Here is an 8204-nt window from a genome sequence, read left to right as displayed (position 1 = left end):
TGCTCCCCTCCCTCTCGCCACTCATCCATCTCTCCCCGACTTTCTCCCACAGCTCTCGTTCTTTCTCACCCTCTCTTAACTCTAGCCTTAGTTTTTTCTCTCTATTTCCAATCTCCCACATCCTCTTGGCCCTTCACAGTCCCAGTCTTAGCATACCCTATGACTCACCGTCCCACATGGAAACAGTTTCACTTCGGATGTGCATGGCCTTTTTTCTGGTTAATTAAAAATAAATCAAAACCCTCCACTCAGGCACCGTGCGTTCAGAGGCTTGCTCCTCTCATATAGTTTTTACACACAGAGAGGGAGCAGGAGAGAGAGGTAGAGATTGACTATATCTCGGCACTGCTCATTCGGTACCTGTAAAAAGTGGGAAAATGGCTCTATGACAGTTGATCAGTCACAGTGCAAACATTTTGGGGCTACCTTAACTCAGATCAGAGGGAAGAGTGCCCCCCACTGGCCATCAAATATGGCCTCAAACAGCAACTTGATTATCCTCTCATCCAAGCACTAACCAGACCAGCCCTGTGTATCCTCAACAACTGGACAGCAGTGAGGTGGAGGCTGGGCTTGGCTAGTGCTTGGATGGGAATCCTGTAGAATAATCAAGTTGCTGTTTGACCTCATTTCCTCAGGTAAGCTGGTAAGTACAGGACTAACTGTGTTGCTGCCAGTTTTTTCACCTCTAAAAATATATTTAAAAAACACCAGAGTCGAACAGTGCCATATATCCCCGTAAATACTATTTACATTGAGTCAATAATCTGAATGAACATTACCATCACAGTTATTCATGCAGGAACTTAGCCAAAGCTGAGTGTGTTTATGATGTTTCATCTGCTTTATTCTTCTAAATAAATATGTATAAAGCAATATTAAAGTTATGAGGGGTGGGGTGTTGTTTACACCTTGCTGTGCCTCTTGATATCTATATATACAGTACCAGTCAAAAGTTTGGACAAATCTTCTCATCCAAGGGGGTTTTTGGATTGTTACTATTTTCTACATTGTTGAATAATAGAGAAGATATCAAAACTATGAAATAACACACATGGAATCACGTAGTAACTAAAAAAGTGTTAAACAAATCTAAATATATTTCAGATTTTAGATTCTTCAAAATAGCCATCCTTTGCCTTGATGATAGCTTTGCACACTCTTGGCATTCTGTCAACCAGCTTCCCCTGGAATGCTTTTCCAACATATGCTGAGCACTTGTTGGCTCTTTTTCCTCCCCTCTGCAGTCCAATTCATGTCAGGTGATTGTGGAGGCCAGGTCATCTGATGCAGAAATCCATCACTCTCCTACTTGGCCAAATAGCCCTTTCACAGCCTGGCCTGGAGGTGTGTTGGGTTATTGTCCTGTTGAAAAACAAATAATAGGCCCACTAAGCGCAAACCAGATGGGATGGTGTTTCGCTGCAGAATGCTGTGGTAGCCACACTGGTTAAGTGTGCCTTGAATTAAAAATAAATCACTGGCAGTGTCACCAGCAAAGCACCCCCACACCATCAAATATCCTCCGCTGTGATTCATGGTGGGAACCACGTATACGGAGATCATCCGTTCACCTACTCTGCATATCACAAAGATACGGAGGTTGACATCACAAATTTAGACTCATCAGACCAAAGAATAGATTTCCACTGATCTAATGTCTATTGCTCGTGTTTCTTGGCCCAAGCAAGTCTCTTATTGTTATTGGTGTCCTTTAGTAGTCGTTTCTTTGCAGCAATTTGACCATGAAGGCCTGATTCACGCAGTCTCCTCTGAACAGTTGATGTTGAGATGTGTCAGTTAATTGAACTCTGTGAAGCACTTATTTGGCCTGCAATTTCTTAGGTGCAGTTAACTCTAATGAACTTATCCTCTGCAGCAGAGGTAACTGGGTCTTACTTTCCTGTGACGGTCCTCAAGAGAGCCAGTTTCATCATCGCGCTTGATGGTTTTTGCAACTGCACTTGAAGAAACTTTCAAAGTTCTTTAAATTTTCCAGATTTACTGACCTTCATGTCTTAAAGTAATGATGGACTGTCATTTCTCTTTGCTTATTTGAGCTGTTCTTGCCATAATATGAACTTGGTCTTTTACCAAATAGGGCTATCTTCTGTATACCAACCCTACCTTGTCACAACACAACTGATTGGCTCAAACGCATTAAGAAAGAAAGAAATGAACTTTTAACAAGGCACACTTAATAATTTAAATGCATTCCAGGTGACTACCTCATGAAGCTGGTTGAGAGAATGCCAAAAGTGTGCAAAGCTGTCATCAAGGCAAAGGGTGGCTACTTTGAAGAATCTCAAATATAACAAATATTTTGATTAGTTTAACACTTTTATTCGTTACTACATGATTCCATGTGTTATTTCAAAGTTTTGATGTCTTCACTATTATTCCACAATGTAGAAAATAGTACAAATAAATGTATATATATATAACCATTGATTATTGAAGAATACAACTTATAAATGCCTTAAACTAAGCTTATAACTGTCACATTCCATGAGAACTCCAAATATAAGCTTGTTTTCTCCAATGTTTGTAAACATTGTACATTTAAACAAACACTGTATAGCCTCATAACATGGTTAAAACAATATTGTTGATATCATGGATGGTCAGTCATTGCATCTATAGCTCTATTAATCTGAGTGGGTTACATTTCCCCAGGCCCGTCCCTCAGCTTTTTACCAAAACAGAGCCTGGGCGTCCGTTCTGTTTTTGTTTTATCTGTGGATTTGCCCTTTAAACAGCTGCAAGATATCAAAGTCTCACCGACAAAAGGTAAACAATAGCTCTATAGCAAATGCAGCATACAGCATTCAATTTTCATATGTAAATATCACTTTTCAGTAGTGCTCAAAGCATGCCATTCCATTAGCGCAGCATTTACATTATTATTATATTATTATTATTATTACATTAACTTTTCAACTTGAATCAATGAGTCCAATCAGTCCTCCATGACAACAAAATCATAAACAACAGAGTAGGGCTGGCTAATAAGTCCTTAGTTTTGAGGTTATGCTCAGGTAAAACAATTTGGCTAATCTAGTCTTCCATATTTCCAAATCCTAGTCTTGAAGATCAAGGGGTATAACATTTATTGAATGACTGGAATTCTAATAGACTTTGGTAGAGATATAATTTAATCGTTTTATTAAATGTAGTAGAAAGCGATATGTTAGAAGAAGCCTACATAACCAACCCAAATGTAACTTTTAAAATGTAATATTGCCAGCTATGTACATTTTAGCATTGATTTATCCTGCAATAGATGTCGTTCAATTGGTAACATACATTTTTGTCTTCTTTTAATGTCTCTTAAGGGGAAAGAAATCTGAAAGTAACTGAATGTAATCAGATTCCGTTATTGAATTTGGGTATTCCAAAAGTTACGTTACTGATTACATTTAGAAAGTAACCTAACCAACACTGGGAATAGTTAGTTGACTGGAGATTAGTATGTGTGGAGTTAGTGTGCTATGTGTTTTGAGCTATAGGGGGAAAAATGGCTGGCAGGTATTTTGTGCATGTCCGTGACTTATAGACAATGACACTGAAACATATGATTGGTTTGAAAAGGAGTCTTTATTGTAACTCTTCAAGGTATAGCCAAGAATCCTGAAACAAAAGAGCATATGTTGGTGAGAGATACGCATTCCGTTTACCAACATTACTTTGACATAAGGCACTTAAGTCGAGTGTTTGTTGTATACACCAGTAACTAAAATTATGTAACTTGTTAACCATGTTTCTACCGTGTATAAAGCTGCCCGTTTAAACGTACATGCTCTAGCAATGTGAAATAGATTTAAAATATAATGTTGTTAGAGAATACTCATAATTTAACCTACTTGATGTGTTTGTTTGAAGCTCTGCGCTGTTTCTTTATTAAAATGGCAGTGTGCATGACACGTATTGGTCTGCGAGTCATCCAGGGACATTTATAGGTTGATGGGAATAACCAAAGTGATGAATTATCCCCGGGTGAATTACTTCATGACTGTGTATTGTATGTCTTAAAGAAGTTATGGCATGTTATTGAAGTGTGTATTTATGTAAAACTGTTGTTTATGAAGTTATATATCCATGGGAAATTATGCATTTATGGTAGAAATGTGTTTTGGGGCTATCATGATGGAACATTCCTAGCAGGAAGGAAGTTCGTGGAGAGAGTGCTTAGGTGCTCAATTGGCCTTTGCCTGTGGGGAGAGCAGGCTGGGCAGGTAACAGAATGGCTAGAGTAGAGCCATACCTAAGTTTTGTTATAGGCAGAGTTGTTGCCTGAATAGTTCATACTGAGAATACATTTGATTTATTCTAGTCTTTATGTCAACGTCCTGTTTCGTCATTTTCTATACAAAGTGTATTGGCCAATTCTACCGGCACATTAACATTGTAAATAAAAGTATCTAAGAGAGGTGAGCACCAGAACATCCTGCCTGTCTCCACACTGTACGATCTGCAGCGTCGGCTTGTCCTTCACAGTCTTGACTGTCCTCGGGTCCATTCGGAACAGGTCAAATGTTTGGACATCTTAACTCTTAAACTGTGTCCTCACGTCAAAGCCTCTCCCCCAGCAGCTTCGCAACATCGGCATGTCTTTCAGGTTTTCAGTATGATGTTAAGTTGCAATAAAGCTGGGCTGGCCCATCAATACTTAATCAACAGGGTATGATTTATGAGAGGCCCAGGAGTACACTGGGAATAGTGAGTTGAACGGATGGTATTTTTTACGGTCAGTGTGGCGGTTATTGTGTGATGCTGTTGCATCCCCCAGCTGGGTGCATTGGTAGTGGAGCAACTGGAAATTCAATCTAGTCATGTTTTAATAAGTCTGTCCAGACGCCTGTCATCAATGCACAATTTTCTCTATGTAATCATTCAGCTGTCACAGCTGACCCCATTGTAAGCAGCCAAAAATAAAAAAGAACGACTCAGTTTAATTTGGGCCCCAAGCTGCCATTTGTCTGACATTGATTCCAAAGGCCTAGGTTGCACCTGTTGATATTGAGTCTCGGAAATCACTCATGTTAAAGTCTCATGCCATTTTAACAGTTGTGAGTCACAGTGATAACGCTGAGCTCCATTGCAAATACTTTCCAGCGAGTGTAATGACTGTAGGCATAACATTGTGATAGGACTGTGCTTCCCCATGACCACAGCTGCTAAACCTCTATATAAGCCTACTAAGAAACTAAATGAAAAAAAGAAGAACATGGATAACAGCAACTCAGAAAATAAGGATGTTAAAATAATTCAAAGCTAAAAAAAAAGCATGTTCACAAAGGGGTATTATATTTGCATTAGTTCCATGTGGGAAGAATTAGTAGTTAACTGTTGATTATTTTCATTTAATGTGGTGTGCAATGGCTTTATGTGAGAAGTGTAACAGTAATTATTTTGTCCCATGTCAAAGTCTCATCTGTTCGTCATTACAAGCATATTAAGGCGTCATTACATGCATATTAAGGTAAGTAATTACTTGTCGTTGGAAAAATGGTAAGTTGTTCACACATTCACGGTACAGTCAGCTTGATCTCGAACCCCTCAAACGACCCTCTTTGTCGACCCTCTCTGTCACCAAGTTCAAATATAGTGATGCTTCCTTGCCCAATATAACTTCATGGCTGGCCCCGTGTGGATGACGAGTGCCATTGATATGCATGTCAGACTGACCAGGCAGTAACAGATTCTCTGAATAGTGACATGGTCCAGTTACCACCATCTCAGCCTCAGGCACTGTATGCGCTGAATGACACTGGCACACCATAGTTAGGCCCATGTGTTGTGGCCAAACACTTTAGGAATATGCTCAACTTTAAATACACATGCATTTATCAAATTAGGATTCAGTCTAAAGTGCATGTATACAGCAGGTCAAAGACATAAGAATCAGAAATCTGAGCTTCCGACCACAATATTGCGGGTTAATCCTTTACACTCGTGGCTATCAGCCTATCTGAATGGGGCTAAATTGAAATGTTTCTTACAAAGGGAATATGCAAACCATATGCATAAGCATGGTAGTAATTGAAAGGGAACAGTTTGGAGATTATTGGAAAATTATGAGACCAAAGTTGAGGACACAACATTTCACCTGACACAAAACTGAACCTAAACAGTACACTTGATTTTATGTGCATTTTACATTTACTGTACTTTTCAGCACATTTGTTGATAATGAAATCTGAAAATACATTGAGTAACATAACAATATTCCGGGACAATGTGGGGTAGATGCAACATGACACAAATAAAATCACAAGGGTTTGAGTGAGAGTACTAATTGACGTCTTCAAATGGCTACACCTCTCCAAAGTGTACACAGTTCCTATGTAAATTCAATGCACTTTTATGACTCAAAGGAGTCTTCAACTGCTTTTGTGGGCTCTCCTAGCTGTGCCGTTGAGAAAGCAGCGCAAGCACACTTGTAGCTGTTTCGTTTGGAACAACCCTTCATCCCCGTCATCACACAACTACTGACTGTTGTTGTTTACGCAATCCAAAATTGGGCCATACAAATCGCAATCTGGGTCAGGTGGGCATCATTTGAAAACATGTTCTATTGCCAACCTGACAAGCTAAGTCATAAAATATGATCTTACAGTGTTAGGCTTTCACAGGGCAATTCAGAGAAACATTGTAATTTTGGTACACATTGAAAGGAGTTTTATATATACATACATACATACATACATACATACATACATACATACATACATACATACATACATACATACATACATACATACATACATACATACATACATACATACATACATACATACATACATACATACATACATACATACATACATACATACATACATACATACATACATACATACACACACACACACACACCAAAAGTATGTATACAACCCTTCAAATTAGTGGATTCGACTATTTCAGCCACACCGTTGCTGTCCGGTGTATAACAGAGTGCAGAGCCATGCAATCTCCATAGACAAACAGTGGCAGTAGAATGGCCTTACTGAAGTGACTTTCAATGTGGCACCACCATAGGATGCCACCTTTGCAACAAGTCCTGCTAGAACTGCCCTGGTCAACTGTAAGTGCTATTATTGTGATGTGGAAACGTCTAGGAGCAACAATGGCTCAGTCGTGAAGTGGTAGGCTACACAAGCTCACAGAACGGGACCACCAAGTACTGAAGCGCATAAAAATCATCTGTCCTCGGTTGCAACACTCACTACCGAGTTCCAAACTGCCTCTGGAAAACTGTTCGTTGAGCGCTTCATGAAATGGGTTTCCACGGCCGATCAGCCACACACAAGCCTAAGATCACCATGTGCAATACCAAGCGTCAGTTGGAGTGGTGTAAAGCTCGCAGTCATTGGATTCTGGAAAATCGCTCTCTGGAGTGATGAATCGCTCTTCACTATCTGGCAGTCCGAGGGACAAATCTGGGTTTGGCGGAAGCCAGGAGAACGCTACCTGCCACAATTCATACTGCCAACTGTAAAGTTTGTGTGAGGAGGAATAATGGTCTGGTCTGCTTTTCATGGTTCAGGCTAGGCCCTTAGTTCCAGTGAATGCTACAGCATACAATGACCTTCTAGACGATTCTGTGCTTCCAACTTTGTGGCAACAGTTTGGGGAAGGCCCTTTCCTGTTTCAGCATGACAACGCCCCGTGCACAAAGCGAGGTCCATACAGAAATGGTTTGTCGAGATCAGTGTCGAAGAACTTGGCCTTCACAGAGCCCTAACCTCAACCTCATCGAACACCTTTGGGATGAATTAGAACGTCGACTGCGAGCCAGGCCTAATCGCTCAACATCAGTGCCCAACCTCACTAATGCTCGTGGCTGAATGGAAGCAAGTCCCCGCAGTAATGTTCCAACATCTAGTGGAAAGCCTTCCCAGAAGAGTGGATGCTGTTATAGCAGCAAAGGGGGGACCAACTCCATATTAATGTATAACCTCATACATAACCGAATATTAACTCCTGCAAAATTAAGCATTTCTTGCAGTAGAATGATACAACAAAATGTAAACTGTGACTTGGAAACAGGAGTGGATATTTTAATATTATTTTTTGTATCTTGAGAGAATTAATGTGCGGTTTGCGACTGCAAAGGCTATCTTTATCAGCATTATAAAAGCTGATAGTATTTGAACCATTTAAAATATGCATCCAGGTTGAACTGAAATCTTATCAGAAACATG

The sequence above is a fragment of the Oncorhynchus gorbuscha genome, linkage group LG09, assembly GCF_021184085.1.
Source record: "Oncorhynchus gorbuscha isolate QuinsamMale2020 ecotype Even-year linkage group LG09, OgorEven_v1.0, whole genome shotgun sequence".
NCBI classification, from domain to species: Eukaryota; Metazoa; Chordata; class Actinopteri; order Salmoniformes; family Salmonidae; genus Oncorhynchus; species Oncorhynchus gorbuscha.
This window is presented reverse-complemented; position numbering follows the sequence as displayed.